The sequence below is a fragment of the Epargyreus clarus genome, unplaced genomic scaffold, assembly GCF_041222505.1.
Source record: "Epargyreus clarus isolate Ecla_fem2 unplaced genomic scaffold, WU_Ecla_fem_2.2 ptg000019l, whole genome shotgun sequence".
Classification (NCBI taxonomy): Eukaryota; Metazoa; Arthropoda; class Insecta; order Lepidoptera; family Hesperiidae; genus Epargyreus; species Epargyreus clarus.
This window is the reverse complement of record NW_027332227.1, coordinates 7,558,792-7,580,850: the sequence shown is the minus strand read 5'-3', so window position 1 is coordinate 7,580,850 and position 22,059 is coordinate 7,558,792. Positions and strand designations below refer to the sequence as shown.

The 22,059-nt window shown below is 33.7% G+C and overlaps 1 protein-coding gene across 2 annotated transcripts in view; it reads right to left on the bottom strand.

Annotated features, from left to right (window-relative positions):
* The window catches only part of LOC140750367 (uncharacterized), a 143,079-nt gene extending 125,226 nt beyond the window's left edge, over window positions 1-17,853 (bottom strand). The window contains exon 1 of one of the 2 annotated variants that reach the window (XM_073083849.1): window positions 17,765-17,853. The gene's annotated coding sequence lies outside the window, so the exon portion shown is untranslated. Of the gene's footprint in view, window positions 1-17,344 lie in introns of both variants that reach the window. The other variant, XM_073083848.1, reaches the window with a different exon arrangement.
* Between the last annotated feature and the right edge of the window lie 4,206 nt (window positions 17,854-22,059).

Below are 22,059 nucleotides of genomic sequence, written 5' to 3'. Positions count from 1 at the left end.
CAAATTCATCGCTACTCCTGAAAAGTATGTATGTTTAGAGTTTAGAGTATCAAACATCGACATATGACATTTCTAATATAAAGAATGAGAAATAACGATCGGTAAAAATTAATAATACGAGTACTAATCAATCACATTTCCTAATCAAAGTTTTGAACGGTGACGAAAAACATAAGTGAGGAAATCTGCACCAAAGACAAAAATATTATCTTTGTTATATAAATAAAGTGAAAGAAATTCATACACATTAAAACATATCAGTAGCTATATTATGTGATTTTTTTCTTAAATAAAATTAAATGTTTTAGTTGAACCTTACCTTTTCTGTAGTGTATATCATTTAATTATAATTATTTCATGTTTAATTCTCTTTCAATATATTTTGTTCACTTATATTAAGTGAAACTATATCATTATGTCTGTATAGTATTGTGCTAAATTTAGGCCAAAGCCCATCCCTACGGATATGAGTCGACATCAATTTGCGTCAACCCTCATATACTCGTAACATTCCTTAAGTACCTACCTACTTAATTTGTCAAATCTGTACTACCATAACGATATAAGGCCAATTCCCTTTGGAAATCTTAAAGAATATTTTCTATTGTAGGTATACTTTAATTACGGGTAGGTACCTACATATCAAAAACTAATTTTATCCTTACGATTATGTCAATTACCTCTGAAAGACTATTCAGCGGAAGGTTTTTTGTCACCCTTACCAGTATCATTATCCTACAAAATAAAATATATAAAAATACATAAATAGCCCCCATAGCAAATTGAGCAACTTTTAGTTCAGAAACAGAAATGTTGAATGAGAAGATATGGCATAGTTTTTCTACCGCTGTACATCCCCTAACCAAACAAAACGACTAGAACCCTATCTATAAGTCAGATGAACCTTGTTCTCTCTCTATGAAAGTTTAATCCACTACTTTTATATTTAAAATCTATAGGTAAAATGGTTCTAAACACCTTAGCCGAAATACTTTTTCCCTTCCTAATCGTAATAGTACAAACAATTTATGAAGCAAAAACGAATTTTAGTGCAAAGCTTTGATAGTTAAAAAACAAATTGTACAAGTAACTATTAACTAACTCATTTCACATATTTCATCTTATATCTCTCTTATCTTACTAAAACAATAAACCGCTTAAATTTGTCAAAATGGATAGAGATATTTGTTACTGTTTCACAAAAAAACTAATCAGATTTCAATGAAAATTGGCACATAGATAACTTATAACGTAGATTAACATAGGACATTTAACGTGATAAAAAAGGCCCAGTACCCTTACCAGGAGTTTTTACGTTTCGACAAATATGACTGTTTTGGTATTTGTTTACGTATTTGCCCATACAAATTCCAATCAGCGCCCGTAGCGGATTGTGTCAGAACTAGGAAATCGTATTGGCCCATACGTAAACAAATACCAAAACAGTCATATTTGTCGAAACGTAAAAACTCCTGGTAAGGGTACAGGTGGACGAAGCCGCGAGCGAAAGCTATTCATTAAATAAATAGATTTGGAAGAAAAATATAATAAAGCGAACAGACATATTGCTATTATTTTTATTTTTTAGCCAGGTTAAGTAGTACTTCGTATACATCATAGTTTATCAGAAAAACAAACGAGCTACCTTGTTACTGAAACTGCGCAAACAACTGAAAACTTGAGGCAACGTATCCCTCCAATTTATATCATTATATTCTTTGGCAGTCATATTTGTCGAAACGTAAAAACTCCTGGTAAGGGTACAGGTGGACGAAGCCGCGAGCGAAAGCTATTAATTAAAATTAACTGAAAATTATGAGGCAACGTATCCCTCCAATTTATATCATTATATTCTTTGGCTATAGAAAATACCAATTTATTTTATAAGCTAAGAATAGAGTAATATAAGAATAGAAAAGAAGCATAACACTTAGTTCTGTCTATCGCAAATACCTAAAACATCACAAAAATGTAACTTCTGTCGTTTTAACATACATCATTATACTTAAAAGTAAAATTGCAACTTAAAAGTGCGAGCTCTTTGAATAGATTTGTAAAGAAATCAACGAAACGCCACTACACGCCTTGTCAATCCATATGTAATTTCTACTTTCATGCTCTTGCCTAGAGATATGAAAGTTTCATCCGTCCATGAATGTCAGTGGCGTTTGGAATGCTTTTAGGCTGACCGCCCATCGCATGCAACATGAGCATGAGATGAAAGTAATCTTAATTCTATTTTAATTTTATATGCGCTTCTATTGTATGTATTAATGTTTCAATCACAAAAAAAACGGTTAAGCAAAATAATCGGTAAAATATACATAGAGGTCATCTTTTATATCATTGACTATATATACTTAATGATTGAAACGATGACGCAAAAATGATCATATTTCATTTCTTACGCAAAGTTATCACCGTTGAAATAAGGTAGCTCTGTAGAAACTAGCTGCTGAGTTAGACGAATTGACTTCTTAATTAATGCGCTTATTAAAATGTTCTTGTACTTCAAGACTAAGTGCTTTTATGCCGAAGTCTCTTTGACGAAGACGTGTATAATTTAAATTATGAGTTTGACTCATGGAGGGCCGTAAAGTATTATTTGATAGTCATAGGTATTTCAAAATATTTATATTTCAATAATTGGCCAAGTGTGACGCGTACACGAATTTCAAGTATTCTATATCACCACTTCTTAATTTTTATTTGTATTATTGACTGTTATGGCGACCATAGAAACTCTATAAAAAAATCAAGTGTATATCTGTCTATAACCAGTATCAGTAAAAATCACAATAGAAAACCATACAACTATATTCAAAACTGCGATCTCATATAAAACTAAAATGAATTCACGTATATTATTGGTTTCCTAGAATAAATGGGTCGTTCCAAAAATGGCTTTCTGAGCCATCTATGCGCCATAAAATGATCTCGTAAATTCGCACAAATAACAAGTAAACAAATATTCTATTCGGAGGACTGGTAAACAAATTATGTTTATTACTGTAATTTTCTTGTTTTCTTTTCCCAAGACGTCCTTTACAAACGTAAACCAGTATAGTACATAGTTCAGTTCTTACTAATTTTTATACTAAATTATTATTTTTCTAACTTATAATTAATATAGATTTTCTAACTCACGGTCGACCTTAGTGACCGTTCTGATAAGTTCTTCATTAATATAAAAATCACGTACTCTATTAAGGTAGAGTCGGGAAAATAGAGCAAGCCTTGCTGACATCGACCTGACCGTGCGCAGTAGAGTAAACTTCACGCAGAGCACTTAATTTTGTGAATATAAGAATTAACAAGTATATTGTAAACTTTAATAATTACCAACACACTTAACTTACCTGAATATTGAAGTTATATTAGAAGCTATTAGAAATATTATAAGAGTATTTTCCATTAATTAGTAATTTATTGTTAACTTTACAAAAAATAATGTAACTGTGAAATTTTAATGTAATACCACAATTTTGTTTCTTCAAGATCGTCATCTTAACCGATATTGCCACAAAAAATAATCCCCCTGTAAGTTATTTTAGCCAACCTAAATATGTACTTAACTAACACAATGTCATGCTAACTTTAATAAATTATATTTACTTTTGGACAAACAAAGGAAATGGCGCAAGTCTACTCCAACACGACACGGATTATAATATTCAAGTATAGTGTATACATAAGAGTATCTCGTGTCGATTTACGACGAGTGTTAGAAACGGGCGAGCGTTTGACAAAGCCTGGAGCGCGAGCTCATCCGTTACAAACTCGGCCACACTCGCCGGAACACGCCGAACGTAAGCATATCAACGGTTACAAATCTGACACGGAAAATATTGTGACAATAGTGCAATATTTGTGTTATTTTTTAATAAAATGTTGACAATTGACATAATTATATTTTACTCGTGGATCACTCTTGTCCTGCTCGTATCTAGTCTATTGCTACAATATTAAATATACTATGCTATATAGATGCTACATAGAATGTCTTTCTTTTATAAAAAATGACGAAAAAGATTACATGAATCATATATCAATACAGTACCATCCCACTGCCAACCGGATCCTCTCTGAGAATGTGAAAATTTAGACAATAGTCCCCTATAGTGGCCATAATAGTTGGTGGATTTAACATACTCGTATCTTCAACTTTAACGTTCAAGAATCTTTAAAGTTCTTAAAGATATCGCACTCAGGCGTGTGGGTATGTATTTCTTTACAACGATGTCGTCAGCCATTGAAAGTGATCATTAATTTCAGAGTTCCTAAGAACAGAGATCCCTCGATTCGAGCCTCAGTTGTAGCATGTTAAGTCATAAATCGGTCCTCTAACTACTATGCTACATGGTCATAATCAGACTTTTTCTTTAAAAAACAATAATGTTAATAAAATACTTAAAACGAATAACAGCAAGGCATGCAAATAGGGAGTCTAGAATAGGAATAGCTACTCTTCAACCACATATGCAAAACGGAAATCAAAACCGGATACGCAGAGCCGAGCCTCAAGCGTAGCGAACGTAGCTTACGTGTGCTACGGCTACTGCTACGACTACAAAGTGTACCCATTCCTGTAATCTTTATCAAGATCATTGATTCTTGGTTAAATAAATAAAGGTGCTTTATATTTATTTTCTAAAATCAATATTTACTTTGTTTTTTTTTGTATTTGTTAAATACGCATGATATATAAACTGCTAATTCAATTTAAATATTTTATGAATTTCTTTATATAGCGTCCGTAGTAAACTGTAAATTCAGATCAGATTCCTACTTGCGGTTGACCACGAATACGTTACTACATTGAATACGTTGAATACATATTTTAAATACAATACATTTATTTATAAGCCTTTACCATGTACTGTTTAAGTATTTCAGATGGTAAAACTGTTTGGGTCTGTCAATAGTATATAATTTGTATTTCATAAATTCCACTATTCGAGCATATTTTTAAATACACAATTAATATTTTATTAAGTAAAAAAAGATAATTTTTATATCCTACCAATTCCGGTGAAGTCATATCAAGAGGATTCACTGTTATCTCATCCATATTTTTCAAATAAACGGATCGCGCAATATTAGAACCCTCGGACCGGCTGCATTTTATTACAGAAACTTCTCTTTCCCACTGGCGTTTGTTAATATTACACCTAGATATCAACTGAGAGTTTAACGCACTGACATAAATATCACTAGTATAGTCTACATTGCTTAATTTTATTTATTTTTTAAAGTAGAAAGCCAACAACAGTACTTTTATTTATTTTTTTACAATTCGACCAATTCAGGTAACCTCGTACGAAAAGGATTCTCTGTTTTCTTGTCCGTATTTTCGAAATAAGCCGATCGCGCAATATTACCAATCCCGTGCCTTTTTTTTTTTGTTGACGAGGGGGAAACCTTCAAAAGGTACCCGATGCCTTAGGAACGACACAGGGTTATGTGGGACTCTTACCGCACTAAAACCCCCCCGGTGGCCGTCCTCAGCGCTGCGTAGAGGACTCCGGGATCTCCAAAGGAACGCAACCGGAGTCCTCTTAGCGCATTGCCCCCTCGGGCTCCGCCCAGGTGAGCTTATCGCTCACCGCACCGTCTGGTGCGTACGACGGTATGCGACCACACATACCGCCGTCCTTCCCGGGCCCGTTGGCTGGGCGGTTCGAGCTCCCACTCTTGCCACCCACGACCCCAGAAGCCCCCTTTCAGTCGCCTCTTACCACAGGCAGGGGATACCGTAGCCCTATTCTTGTCCCGGAACTACAGGGATAACCAATCCCATACCAGCTGCACTTTATTGTGGACACCCCTTTTTTTTTCAACCGGTGTTTTTTTTATTTAAAATTTATCTAGATATGAACTAAGAGTTTACCTTTACCTATTTTATTATCTGATGGTAATTGATATCTTTGACCAACTCCATGTAGGACATATTCTAACTGAAGTTGATCACACATGCATTGCCACTCCTGAGGAATAAGATAAATACGTCAGCCTCACATACAAGTCAGCCGACATCCAAAAAACGCAGACAGCAATGAAGAAAGCTTATTAATATTTTTCATTTTTTCTAGAATCTGACAAATAATGTGACATCTATTCTTACCTATCTGGTCCGTATTTTCCTAATAAGTCGATCGCGCAATATTACCAACCCTGTATCGACTGCACTTTATTACAGAAAATCCTTTTTTCGACTGGCGTTTTTATTTAAAATCTACCTAGATATGAACTGAGAGTTTACCTTTAATTATATTATCTGATGACATATTCTAACTGAAGTAGATCACACATGCATGCACTTCTAATGTTTAAGATTCAGTATCATATATAAGTCAGTCGGCATGCAAAAAACGAAGACAGTAACCTAGAAGGCTTATCAATATTTTCTCATTTGTTTTTTTAGAATCTTACCAATTCTGACAAAATAGTATAGTATATAGTATTCTGACAACGATTCTCTCTTATCTGTTCCGTATTTTCCGAATAAGCCGATCGGGCAATATTACCGACCCCGTACCGGCTGCACTTTATTGCTGAAACTTCCCTTTCGACCGGGGTTTGTTAATATTACACTTAGCTATGAACTGAAAATTTAACGCAATAGAATTAATATTACTAGTAAATTTATATTGGCTTTATTTTAATTTATACTATTTTAGTGCTACCCTATATTTTTGAGCAGACGATCGCGGCTATTGCAAAAATTGTAAAAATGACTCAATTAATTTATAGTAAATTATTATTCAATTATAGTATTATTTTATTATAGTATTATTTTAATTAATTATTTTATGTTACTTTCATAATGTGTTATAATAATATAATAAGTTCCTATTTATATAGTCGCTGGCTGGTACGATTCTGTAAGTTAGCATAAAAAATAAGAAGAACGGTCTTGACGTTTGAATTGTATTTTGAGGAGGAATAATAAAAGTTATAAATTGGATTAAGAAATAGTTTTATTCTTTGAATGACACTATTTATTTATTCATAACCTTCTCCTATATTATCTTTCATTTGGAACTATAAAGCCCAAATTCTCTAAACGCAACTTATTTAGTTCGCAGGTAAATACCTAGAGATTTAATATAAATTACAGTCTCTATAAATATCTACACCTTAAATGGTTTTGAAGTAATCATTCAGGAATACCAGTGAATAGCGTTTTATCTGACAGGAGGCGGTTAATGGCGCTCTGAATGGCTGTTACAAACGCCTGGCCACGGCAGACGACGTCTTCGCCGGTTATTACCCTGCCTTTATACTTCTTCAATATATAGATGTTGAATGACACTAAGTTGAATGACATTATTGTCAGGCCGCCCAGAGAATGCATTCCTGAAGTCCATGAGTGAGTGTCAGGTTACGCCTAGAGAAGGGTTTAGTAAAATTTATTTGTATCGTTTCTAACTTCTGAATTTAATTATACTATCCACTATCCACATATCAGTATATTCGGAAAAATTGGAACAAGTAATTCTATACACTACGTACACGCTATTGTCGATAATTTTGACAAGTGCAAATTCCTAAAGTAATCCGTAGCTTTAAGTGTAGATAAGTTATATGTAAATGTGTAGCGAAATAAAGTTAGTTTGAAAACGCAAAAGATTAATTTTCATGTTGGTTTACTACTTTGGTCAACATGTGACCTATTTAACGAAACCGTTTCAAAAGCTTCTCAGTTTATTGATTTTTTTTAATTCTGATTGTAGGTTTCTGTTTAAAATGCATTTACAATGTATTTATTTCAATACACCTAGAAATCACAGTTTTCTTGTATTATTTTGTAGGATATATAAAACTTGTATTAAACGTTAAGATTGATACGAGTAAATCAAACAACGAAGACAGATAGACCAATACAATCAATCAAACTAAAAGAAATCAGAAGCGGGAAAAGCTCACAAACTTCACTCTCGAAGTCGCGCCGATCGTGAGAAATCTGTAACTTAGAAAACTCTCCAGCCAGATAGAGAAAGTTCATACAATATGTCAACGTTTTTGAAAATTGAAAATTTGTTTATATTATGCACAAACTGTAATTTTTAAATTACTTAAACAAATTTTCAAATGACTTAGGCATCTGGACATAATAAAGGCATATTTATTATTTTTGTGAGAAGTAGATACCTACACCTACATATAGATGTGCCAATCTATTTGAAATCATAATAGACACCAACCACTTCATTTCATCCAAAGAGAAATAAGTGTGGCGGTTAAACTCCGGAGCTAACTTAAAAAGAATTCTACCACCTTCAAAGTTCGTGATGAGGTAGTCATTTCTGCCCATTCGATTTAATCCTCTTAAGTAGCAAACATCCCTTTTCTACTCGTATAAAGCTGCGAAGCGCTTTGTAATTGAACATATCATACAACTCCGATGTGACGTAAACCATGATCGTGATGAATCAAAAAGGGAAATATAAAGTGAAGCGTTAACGTGGCTACCGAAGCGTACGGATGAACGAATGGAATTGGAACGCCGCTGCGCCTCGTGAAAAGGATTTATTCAACACCTTTCCCGGATCCTACTATTCCTAGTTTCGTGCAGATACATTATGATAAGCACCCTTTGTATTGGGCTCTCGCGTAGTCGCACCTGTTACGTGATACCTGCAGCATATACTCAAAAATACATTTATTATCTTATTATTTTTATGTTATTTTGTTGCATTTATAATAAAGATTTTCTCACATTCAATAAATGTGAGAAAATCTTTATTATAAATGCAACAAAATATCACAATGCTCTATCACAATAAATATCAATGTTTATTATTTATGTTATATATATTATCAATGTATATTTATTATGTTAATGACTAATTAATAATATTCCTAATGACTCTCACTGAATAAAAATATTTTCAAGACTTGTTTATTAAACAGCGAGTACAAAATACGTTTCATTCATAATTTGTTGTATGGCAAAGAAAATGCTTAGTTTTTATAGAAATCAGTTTTTAAAATATGAACTAGTATTTTAAAATGTAACCAATATAACTGTTACTTGTGACTAAATAATAACAAAAGGAAAAAGTAAACTTAAAGAAATCAATACGATATGATGATGGAGGTACTAAAAACCTATAATAAGTATAAAAATTTAAATTTAAAATTAGTAATATATGATACCTTACAAACTGGACCTATTATTAATGCCCATATGTACTTTCAGTGCAATCAGCTGAATATTATGATTATAAAATGTAAAATATTGCCTATTTTATACATAGTCACAGGTATGAAGTGTTATATTTAATCTTCTCCGAAATTTTATGAGAAAACTAAAATTTGATAAATATTTACTGAAATCTTTCTTATTCGGATTGTTTGTAGGTAATGGAAGTTTTTATCTGCCTGAAGATAATAGTGGTAGCCGACTGCAATATAATTATACCGGCTGCCAAGAAAAGGCTCTACTTAAAAATCTTTACTCTTACTTCAAATAGAAAAACATTTCCAATACCACATTTTTTATAAAAGTAAATTGTTAATTAAAGCAAGCTATAAAATATCAATAAATGATTATTAAATCATTGCAATCAACGATAATAATATAATAATCATTAATTAATTGAATGAGAAGCAATGAAACCCGTTATTAATATTTAATTTAAATATTTTTTAAGCTTGTACAGTTTATTTAATATTATCGGTATATTCCGACCAATACGTAATTTTGTGGTAAATTATGGATTTAAAATCTTTACATATTGGTTGGTGAAAAAAATACTACGATATAAGGACTACAAGTGTACAATTGTATACATTATATATTTTTACGTAATGTGTACACTTAGGTATAGTCTATACATCATATTTAACAATTTACTAGTAAACTAAGTGTAAGAAAACATTACAATTCTATTATACTTATTCGTCGTGTATAAACTCATGAAACAAATTAAATATAAAATGCGTTTCCCTATAATTGAACTAATTTAATAACGTTTTGTTTACTTGAAAATATTCTTCTTCAGAAGAAGCCTTCCAATTAATAAGTACCTATATCAATAGAACGAGCTGTTAAACGATTCTGTAAGTTAAGTAAGCTTGCATAGGCGAGTATTTTTGGACGTGGTCGGCCGAGGCATGAATTTTTAAAGATCTCACCACGATCTCACGGTTCAGGTTCAAGACACGCGACTGAAAAGAAAACTGTATTGAAACATGTATGTAAATATTGAATAATATCGATGCTACAGTAGGTCGTTGGCTACAATGGATAATATATGAAAATAATAACATTGCGATCTATTTTAATACGCAACTTTATAATTATAGTTTAAGGTGAATAGACCTAGTTTGATGCCTTGTGTTATTATTGATGATCATGTTTTGACTTTACCATTGCTATTATTAGAAAATTACCTATATTTGAAAAATTATGTTTGCTTTATTTCTATAAAAATGTTAATAAAATTTATCGGGATAAGTGACGTATAATCGCAGTATAGTCCGCGTAAAACTGCTAGTCCGCTCTGAATATAGAAATAAAATAATGGCGAAAGGTACATATGCCATATCATTATCATATTACACATTATTATTAACTTAACTATGATATACCGTATTTCAAACCGAAATTTCAAAAAAATAGATAAAGAGGTATATTCTAGTAAGATGAGCCATCACATAATTCCCAAACAGTCACAGTTGGGTACCGAATGTTGATAAATCGATCAGTTACCTTTCATGCGAAAATTTGTTTGATGCTTGCTATGGAAGTAAAGCATTATTTGTGGTCCTATTGTGTAACATGATTTATTATATCAACATCCTCCTAACTCTAACATAATTTTCATATGTTTGGGATATTGGCTTACATACTAATGCGCTAGTTTATATGCGGAGAAAAGTTATTTTTGTATTAACTATAATTTACTTATTATAGATAACATTTTACTTACTTATCGGTTCTAAGAAAATCTACGTCAAACATAAATATGTTTTATTTTTCAAATTAAGCAAAAGCAACAACAAACTTAAATTAATACAAAAATACAACTGCCAAATGTAATGGACATAGTTATTTTAGTAGATAAAGTATTTGAGTACAGCACCATTAGTATTCGTCAGACATAAAACCAATTACAACGACATCATGAAATCCTCTTTAACCTTGTTTATCCCCTGTTAACTCCTTTACCCCTCTCTACAATATTAAGGGGACTTAAATGTTCTCACATAATCAAGTTTAGTGAACTTAAATGAATCCGTTTAATTATAAGCCGGCAGCAACCGCCGAGACCAGGCTAATTAGCGAGCTAAACGGTAATTTAGCCCTTGATATCGCGAATTTATGCCGTGAACGATCGCCTGCCTCTAGGGCCATTGCTATAAAGGCTTACTCCAATTATTTTATAACAATGGATTCCAACCAAAAGCCCTAGTAAACACCATTTGAAAGCAACTATAAAAGATTTCAAACAGTGACTCGTAAGCCACGACTTTTAATGAAAATAGCCTAGCACTCGACCATAATCTCCTGCTAAAATGACGGTTTGACCTAAAACGAAGCTCGCTTGCACTTTTTGATACTAGCAGAAAATGTTAATGAAGTACCTATTATATTACTGCACTTTCGACAAATGGTTTTTTAATTTTGCACTTTTGGTATCGCCAGATGCATTTTTATTGTGAATAATTTCTCGTTACAGAATAAGCGTTTTTACATTTAACGCTTTTACTTATAGTCATATTCAAACGGAGTAATGTAGTACCTATGCGTACACCATTGCTTTGAGAGTTGTTACGAGAATAGCTTTCCGCTCCGTGGATTCTCCGGCGACTTGCTCTTTGTTGTAAGTATCTTTAATCTAATAACGCAATGCTACATTGCCCACGTTCGCCCTGGAGTTCACCTTGATACTGAAATAAGTTTGGTTTCCAAAATTGTTATTTAATGATATTCGTTTCTATTATTTAATTAGGTACTCTTTACTCAATCCCAAGTATATTTTGCAGGATTTCGCAGTTGACGAGCACGCAATTCACATGATGGTAAGTGGCTACTGTCGCCCATGGACATCTGTAATCAATCCTAAATAAAATTAAATTCTTACCTGAGGTCACCCACAAAGGCACCGCTACCCTGAGACTATGCTGGAATGCCTCGGGTATGTCTTCCTTACTACCCCTTCAAACCAGAACACAGCAGCCCATAACGCTGCTGTTAATTGGTAAAAAAAGGTGTGGCGGTGGTCCCGCAGATTTGAATCATAGAGGGTTCTACCATATTCACGTAAATCTATGTCTAATATATCTAATATACCATTTGATGACACTGAATGACAAAGCTTATACTTATAACCCGAATAGTGGAAAATATACAAAAAAATTTTTAACAAAAAATACAACCGACTTCTATGTCACTACAAAGTAAAAAATAATTCAAATAAATGTTGGTTTAGTACATATTTCTGAAGTCGGCGCTCATATTAGATACGCTGTTGACATCGTTATCCAACGAAATATATTGATACGCTCATATTAGATACGCTGTTGACATCGTTATCCAACGAAATATATTGAGCGCCGACTTCAGAAATATGTACTAAACCAACATTTATTTGAATTATTTTTTACTTTGTAGTGACATAGAAGTCGGTTGTATTTTTTGTTAAAAATTTTTTTTCACCCTTTTTAGTGATGACATAATAACATTTATATTAATACAATATAAAATTGTATAAACGAGATCACGAATTAAGGTAAGGTCTGAATTTACATTGATTGGAACCGCCCGCTCGCAGGGCGCTGCCGCGCCCTGCTCGCTTAGTTTTATATTGTCTTATATGTTCCAACCTAACCTAACTAAATAGTCAATGATGAACTGGCTTTGCAATTTCATTAGAACCTACAGCAAATATCTTCAAACACAACTCAATTATTCCCATTGGTTGAGGAGTTACATATTTTGTCTCCGAGCCACATTATCAGATCCTCAAATAGTCAATGATAAACTGGCCTCGCAATTTCATTAGAACCTACACCAAATATCTTCAAACACAAGTCAATTATTCCCATCGGTTGAGGAGTTACATATTTTGACTCCGAGCCACATTATCAGACCCTTAAATAGTCAAAGATAAACTGGTTTTTCAATTTCATTAGAACCTACACCAAATATCTTCAAACACAACTCAATTATTCCCATCGGTTGAGGAGTTACATATTTTGTCTCCGAGCCACATTAGCAGACCCTTAAATAGTCAATGATGAACTGGCTTTGTAATTTCATTAGAACGTACATCAAATATCTTCAAACACAACTCCATTATTCCCATCGGTTGAGGAGTTACATATTTTGACTCCGAGCCACATTATCAGACCCTTAAATAGTCAAAGATAAACTGGTTTTTCAATTTCATTAGAACCTACACCAAATATCTTCAAACAAAACTCAATTATACCCATCAGTTGAGGAGTTACATATTTTGCCTCCAGAACCCACTCTGATCCTCATCATATTTAAATGGGACCAACTTGTAGCAATTGTCCACACACGAAATTAAAGGCATTAAAATAGGTTCATAAACGGCGAAGTTATGGCTGTTATATTTACATGGGTGGAGGAGTTCCCCTCTTTTTCTCCAGAACCAATCGATGGATCCTAACCATATTTAAATGGGACCAACTCGCAGCTCGTCTCTACACAATAAAAAAAGAATTATTAAAATCGGTCCACTAACGGCGGAGTAATTGCTGTACATACATAAAAAAAAAAAAAAAAAAAAAAAAAAAAGATACCGGCCAAATTGATAACCTCCTCCTTTTTGAAGTCGGTTAAAAATGCATCGTATCGTACATTTCAAATAATTCGTTTAGCTCTGTTAGTCTGTTTGTTTTGTAGATTTTACCAGGTTCATGCATAAATACCTTTTTACTCTGAAATCGTTTATTTATTATAGGCACATACGACTCAAAATCAGGTTATATGCAAGTACTAAAACAGAAATTCCATCCAATCCAATCCCATCTACTATAACTGAAATGGATAATGAGCCCAAATATAAACTATGTATTATGTTTATAGAAATCTAAAACATAACTTTATCAGTAGATATAGCCGTACATTGTGCAGCTAACGCACTGTTGATGCGATTTGGACGGGAAACTTCACAACGCAGCTATATTTAGTGTCTTCTACTGTTTGTCAATAACATCCTAGCCTAAACGAAACTGCACTGTATCATCACAAATACTGGTGTTTAGAAACGCACGTGCCTAATGAAAGACCTAATTTATTAGACTTTTCGATAGAATTACAGGAAAATTTAATTTTAAGGGCTTTTGAAATATTGTGCAGTAAACTTAATTTGTTAAAACTGAATTTAATTTATAAGCTTGAGTTAAATCATAGACAGTTAAAGTTAAACGAAAGTCAAAATTTAATGAAAAGCATACAAAAAGATACCAAAAATATTAAATTGTACAAGAAAAGTAAGTAATAGGGAACTATGAAATTAATGAATATACATATTTCGGGCAAGGTGTACAAATAACATTGATAATGTACCCAAGTATACGTACTAAATTTGACTAAAAATTGTATCAAACATTAATCTAAATTTTCTAACTAATTCCTTATTATAAGAGGTATGCGGTATGCCTCTTTCTTATTATAAGCATCCTCGTGTTATGGCACGAGGATGCTTATAATAAGAATTAAGAATTTTCAATGGCCACCACAACAAGAGGAGACGACTAGGCTTGACACATCTTTGAGAATATTATTGAGAACTCTTAAGCCTTTAGATCTCCTCGATATTTTCCTTCACAGTAAATATTAATAATTAATGATAATTAAATCCTAATAGGCTCATAACTTCAGCAAATTTTAGGGGTGCGTGTCGAGAATGAAAGACCCAGATTCATAACATTGGCCTATCACGTTGATTAAACCAAAATTACTAACTTGTTAAACTCGCCGACTTTGTATAATATAAAATTACATTGTTATTACAGCCGCAAGTAGAATAGCAAACTTTTTAGTAACATCAAAAGATTTTTTAAATAAGATGACTTTCATGTCTTACCTATATAATATAGCAAAATAGTAAGCCAATGAACAGTGTCTTTCAGAGTCTACACGTAGCTGCTTGGCTTCTTGAAGAGCTTAGTTTTCTTTAAAAATAAATGGTAAAAGGTTTAAGCACATTTACTTCTCCTCGTACAAATGAATATGGGCTTAAATGAGAGACTATAATATCATGACGTCCGAGTGATCTTTATAAAACTATTGCTGAAAACTGAAAACAGACTGCTAGCAGCCAGAAAACTTAAAGCAATAGAAGTTGATCTGATCAAGTGATCACTAAAAAAACCTTATAAATACGATTTTGCGACGTGACGATTTCGGCTATTCCGTAGAATAAATATAAGAAACCTTCCGTTGTTAACCTAGGTTAGGTAACAAACGTACCAAACAGTGAGCTAATAGATACTCGTACACAAGTAACCGCATCGGCCATCGCTGATTATCGCCGTCTGTCGTCTGCAATCATGGTTGATCGTCTTCTGTTATTTTCACATTATTTTACATTACATTAGCATCCTTAGACCTAACTAAAACTCTTCCAAGCATCTATGTTTGACTGTACGAGGACACGACACGCTTCATTAGGCCTCGATTATAAGCCCTAGTTGTGGATACAGTACAGAATATCTATGCGCTGTAATAGCCTGCTTAAGTGGAATAAATATTTGCACACTATGTTCCAAAAAAGCATACTTACACGCAAGCTAGAGTCGTCGATAAGAACGTCAACAAAAATTTCTTCGATACCAAACATTTTAACAACTAACAATCAAAACGAAGCAACTTTACCCGTGAATTCTTCTTTGCATGCCGAAGAAATGGTAGGTGTATGGAGAGATCTTTTTGAAAACACATTTAGTATAATATAGAAACGCACATGTAGTTCACATGATAATAAAATTGGCTACTACCCATCTGTAATCAATCCTAGACAAAGAGTGCTGAGGTCTATTTGAGATCGGCTACATATGCGCACTTATCTCACCTTTCATGACAACACAGAACTAGCGCTTAATACTGATGTTACTAGGATGAAATAGCGTGGAGGCATCTCCGGAATAGAAAGTTCTACCTCTTTTAAAACTATCAGTGACAGAGGTAGGCGAATCACCTGACAATGATTGATAAGTGGTATTAATAAGGAGCTGTTCTTTTAAATATCCTACGCACCTGAACATTTATGTTTCGAGCATGACTTTTCTCTACTTGTCCCAATATTCAATTATTAGCCAAGAGGGCGCTGTATAAACTTCAAATGAACAAATGAATTGGAAAAATTATAAAAACTTGAAGTTGGAAACTAGGTGGTTAATACAACGTTCTTCCAGTCTGATCATACAACAAGTACATTTAACGTCCCGCTAGGCTGAATGCAGCCTAGGAAGTTTTTCTAAATGATTAAACTACGTAAAACTTGCTTACCAACTTGTAAACGATACCATTGGAATGAAAGATAAACACTTACTGTTACTGAAAAATACTATTTGCATTAATAAGCTGTTTTATCAGCAGGTAATCAGTAAACGATAATAATATAGACTTTTCTTCTTTTCACAAAAGACACCGTAGCGTTTTTTATAGCGAGTACGAGTACCTACAGATTTTTATTACACCTTTTGTTAAAGTGACAATTTCATAGACCTCTGAAAATGATAAGAAATATGGGATTCCGTGTTTCATAAAAAGTTTGTATATATTTATTGCGAACATAAACAAAAGGAATATATTGCACATATTTCGTAAAGGCTTATTTCTATCTATTTTAATGGTTGATTTTTTGAAGTGCAAACATCATAGCTTGGTCTCGCCGGATTTTTGTTTTTTATATAACTCAATATATTCTTTTATAGATTACATAAACAGATAATTCGGCAATTAATTGATGCTGACGGTTTTTACGTAGAATATTATTCCCTTACTTCTTTGTGCATAAAGATTTAGGGGTCAAAGGGTACTTAGTTAGTTTTTAGTTCATTATTAATAATATGCTAATTATAATTATAACTTGTGGCTTAATATTAAGTAAAATTAAGAAACCCGAATGTACTTATAAACATGTAAAATTTATAGAATACGACAAAAAAACAAATAAAAAAAGAATTTGGAAAATAAATAAGTTCAACGTTGTATGAAAATTTACAATGATTTTAAATGAAATAAATTTTATGGAAAAAAGTTTATGCGCGGAGTAATTGAGTACATACATGGAACAGAATTCTGTTCCATGGGTACATAGGCAATGACGCAAAATAAAAACAATTTCGTACTCACCCAACATTATTTGGTTATTAAAATTCCAGCTGCAAACTCCCAAATTATTCACAAAATACTTCCTCTAACACTTAACCGAAATAAACATCGTATGTTTGTAATATGGCACCATATATGGTCCAGTGTAATTATTATAACTTTATGAAAATACCTACTTTAAGTTAACTAAAATCCGACACACGACTATAACGAATTTAATTTCAAACTTTTATGGCTCTCTTTTACACAGCGATATTTAAATATTCGTTCATTTAATATTAGTTCTTCACGACAGCGTAGCGTCCATAAATAATAGCGATATAAAAGAAGTTATCACTGAAAAGTGTGTCGCGGACATAGCGACCCGTGTCCAGTCGGTGTTCCGAGGTGGGTCATGGGCTACGACCGTGGTGTAGGGCTATGGTGTCGATAAGTGCTTACCATTTGTCATGTTAGCGCGGCGTGGTGAGGCCAAGTCGCGAGCGGCGGGTCACGCGAGCAGACTGTTGCTCGCGGCCCGGCCGAGGCTGCGTGCGCAACTACTCGAGCCTCTGGTCCCCTCCCCCGAAAAGTTCGTCAGTCCCTCCTCCACCGATGATGAGGCCGCCGACGCTCCCGCCACGCGTCTTTCTCGTGCCTAATCCCATCCTTTGTCTTCAAAAGTAATTGTCACATTGTTGATTGTAATGGGTATCTTACCTATCATCTCAGACGTCAAACCTATTTTTTAATTCTTTATGCAGTCATCCCAATTGTTATCTAGGACAATGATTTAATGGTAGAGCTCTCTGTGTTTCAATACCGGCGTACACAACTACCAGTACCACACAAATTCTGGCATTCTAATATTTCACACCACCCCTACCCGCAGCTATTGTGGGCTGCAGCATTGAAATTGTCAAAACACTATATTTTTTCCTCGGAAATAATAACTAACCCTGGGACCTACTGTCGTTGGTTCATGTAATATTTTTACCAAATTTAAGTAGTGAACGAGCAATTCATTCACGGCACCAAAGGCACGTGGCCGCTGGTGCCCATTGACATATTTAAAGAACCTCAAAAAAGTAATGACATTCGACACCTGAGATCGGTCAACGATGCGTTGTTACTCCTGAGAATTACGTTGAAATACTTCATGTTAATTTCTTTGCATTACTAGTTACCCTCAAAACAGTACAAAATAGCACCTGGCACAATCCCTGTCGGTGGTGGTGTCTTTGGAATTGAATCAGGAAGGGTTCTACCACGTTTACCACTTTTTAAAGGATAACAATACCGTTTAAATTGAATTCAATTTATAAGCAACTAATAATATAATTATTTGGTGCCAATCATTTTTCGTAAATATGGAATATTTAAAACTTTACAAAATGTTCTTTGTAAGTATAAAATGCTGAATATATGTTAGTATACACGTTATATTGTTTGTCTTCATTACTATAAAGACAACTAGATTAATACCTATCTAGTGATATATTTTTTTTTGTTTTCGAGGGGGAAACCTTCGAAAGGTACCCGGTGCCGTGGGAGCGACACAGAGTTATGTGGGATTCTTACCGCACTAAAACCCCCCCGGTCGCCGTCCTCGGCGCTGCGTAAAGAACCGGAGTCCTCTTAGCGCGTTGCCCCGTCGGGCTCCGTCCAGGTGAGCATGCCGCTCGCCACACCGTCTGTTGTACACGAGGGTATGCGACCACACATACCGCTATCCTTCCCGAGGTTGCTGGCCGGGCGGTTTGTACTCCCACTCTCGCCACTCGCAACCCCGGAAGTCCCTTTTAGTCGCCTCTTACAACAGGCAGGGGATACCGTAGCCCTATTCTGGTCCCGGAACGGCAGGGACAATCTAGTCATATTAGTATAACAAAACAATATACTCGTATATACTTATAACAAAAAAAATATAGTAGCAGTAAATAATTTATTGTATTTAAACTAAATATAATATACGAACATGCAATATTAAAATAGAGTATATTTTTTAATATAACATTATAAAGAGAACAGAGGTAACATCGTATTAAAAAAGTAGGAACTCGTTAAACATGCGCCTCCCAACTCCCTCTTTCATGGATAAGTAGCTACGTACCATTTTTTAGATTCAAATAATTTGTCAATTCGGCTTTTCATCTATTGTGTCTATGTCAATAAATACATTTATAAATTCTTTATCCATACCTAGAAGGTACTTTTTAGCTTTGTTAATAGTCAAATTACTGCATAACTGCTTATCCCGTTGGTCATTCCAACCTCCATTGTTTTCCATGTGATCAAAAACCACAAATTCATCATCTTCAAGCTCAATGTGGTTATAAACTTCAAAATAAGGTGGAAACCAATTTTCTTTATGCTTCCTCTGTAAGTTTAATGTATGAAAAATGCTTTCCATTACACCGCAATCCATCACTTCTCCGATCGACGGACAAGAAGTAGTTTGTAACGCTCTTGGCGCTACACTAGAAAGTACTTTGAACCTTTTACCGTCTTTACGATTTAACGATACATATAACAGTGAGCGAGACCATGAGAAGTCGTCAATGAGACAGAAAAGGTCATAATGCGATTCAATACTATTCCAACCAGTTACACCCATAGCCAGGGCATTAGAATGATATTTTGGATCCCATGTCGTAAATTCCAAATGATAAGAATTATTGTTATTTTCATCGGACGTAGAACCTAGCGATAAAAAATCACACTGAGGTAACGAATCTGCTATCTTTTTCATACGATGTGCAACATAAATAAAATCATTGATAAGTAAAAGATTGTCTTCAAGAAAAATAACGATTCCTTTGTGCCCAACGGTGGATGATAGACCTTCAAATACTTTGTTGGCTGTCCACCACCAGTGATGTTTCTGCTCAGCATGTTCTGGATTACGATATCGTCCATGTATATCGGGAGTTCTTGCACCAGTGCAGTTTAATATCTCCGCCGCGTCTATGTTTAGATTTGATGGGCAATCATTTTTGTGATAGCCAGGAAACATATCTGAATATGCTTGGATAGAATATGGATAAAATATTTGCAATACCCGACAAAAATCTATACTCTGTATTAGACGATTTATATTGGTATCTACGTATGAATGAGAAAATATTATTAATGCATCCTGGATTCCCTTTAACTCGTACAGCGATGCAAGTAAGTAATTAAAATTACATGAATGCTGATGAACTCCTATAACAAAGATTAAAGTATCGCTTGTTACAGGTCCGTACAACTCAAGGTTTAACACCTTTTCTTTGGAATTTTGGCTTTCAATCCAGCGACGTAAATTTGTTCCATTTAATACTTCAGAAAGATCAGACTCGATATTTTTTTCAAAACAAATATATTTATTAACTTTATTTGGCAATTCTCTCAACACTTGTCTGTCACATTTCTTGATTTTTATGTAAATCAGTAAAACACCTATTACAACCATAGTAGCCATTACATTCCGATAACATGCCATACAAAAACGAAATCGTTTTCGTACCATTTCGCCTATCAGTCAAACACCCGACATTATCACAACTATTGTAACTACAAACCAACAAGAGGTTTTTCTTAAGCAATAAATTTATCACTGACAATGTTGTAAGCAATAAATCCCTTGTAAAAAATTACAAGTGTCCTGATTTCCATCAGGCATTTGTCAAAATCCGTCATGGCACAGTAGAAATATGGACAGCCAAAAGTGCAGACATATAGAAAAGCAATTTAATCATTTTACAGTACCAACCGATTTACAGAGTAGTTAATACTTATTCCACATTAAAGCATAGGTTCTTATTTACGCCGAAATTAATAACAGATATTTTCTCAATTGAGTTCTCAATAGTATTTTTAATTCTCAATATTGTGACATATTGTTAGCAGTAAGGCATAGCCTAAGTTAATTTTGCAGATGTTTTAGACAATATATGGTGACATTTTAGTCGAATAATAATATTAATTATTAATAACAATGTGGCACACGTATATTATTATGAAGTACCTACACTAGATAAAATGACCATTATTTTAATAAACGGTCTCTTGATACGCATAATCTCATCAGGATATACCTATATGAAAAAAATTAACGACAAACAACATTACTGTATCTTTTAGGTATATATTATACAATTTTACGACTAGTGTGGTAAAAATCTTGTAGACGCCGTCTGGCTTCATGAAAATCCTGTATGACATCGTCTGGATCCATGATCGAACCAACATAATGTTAATATGTACTCCTCATCAAAATTAAACTAATAAGTCCAGGTCCGATGGCATCAACATCAGACTTTGAATGTTAACCCATTATAAATTGTTTATAGAGACCAATCTACTCTAACTAATCCTATCCTAATCCTAATTATACTTATGAATGATAGTCTAAATTAATCTATGTAGAGTCGAAGTATTTTTGAATGTCCTATTGTCCTCCTGTCCAGGCACATGTTTGTTCGGAACGTAGGCGAAACTCAAGCAATATATCGACAAATGCGCCATCTAGTGGAAAACATAATAAATGTTTTAGTCTTATTCGGCCTTGCTATAAAAAAATATATTCTATATTTAATTTCTATAAATATTAAGTCAATAAAACTTCTGAAGATATATTGAAAGATATTGTATGTGAACACATACTGTATGTGAAAACGAGTATCGGAGTAAAATATTTTTTTTGGACAAACATGTAAATAAAACGAAATTAGAAAGGTTGTGAGTTTAATAATTTGACTACGGAAGTAACGAAA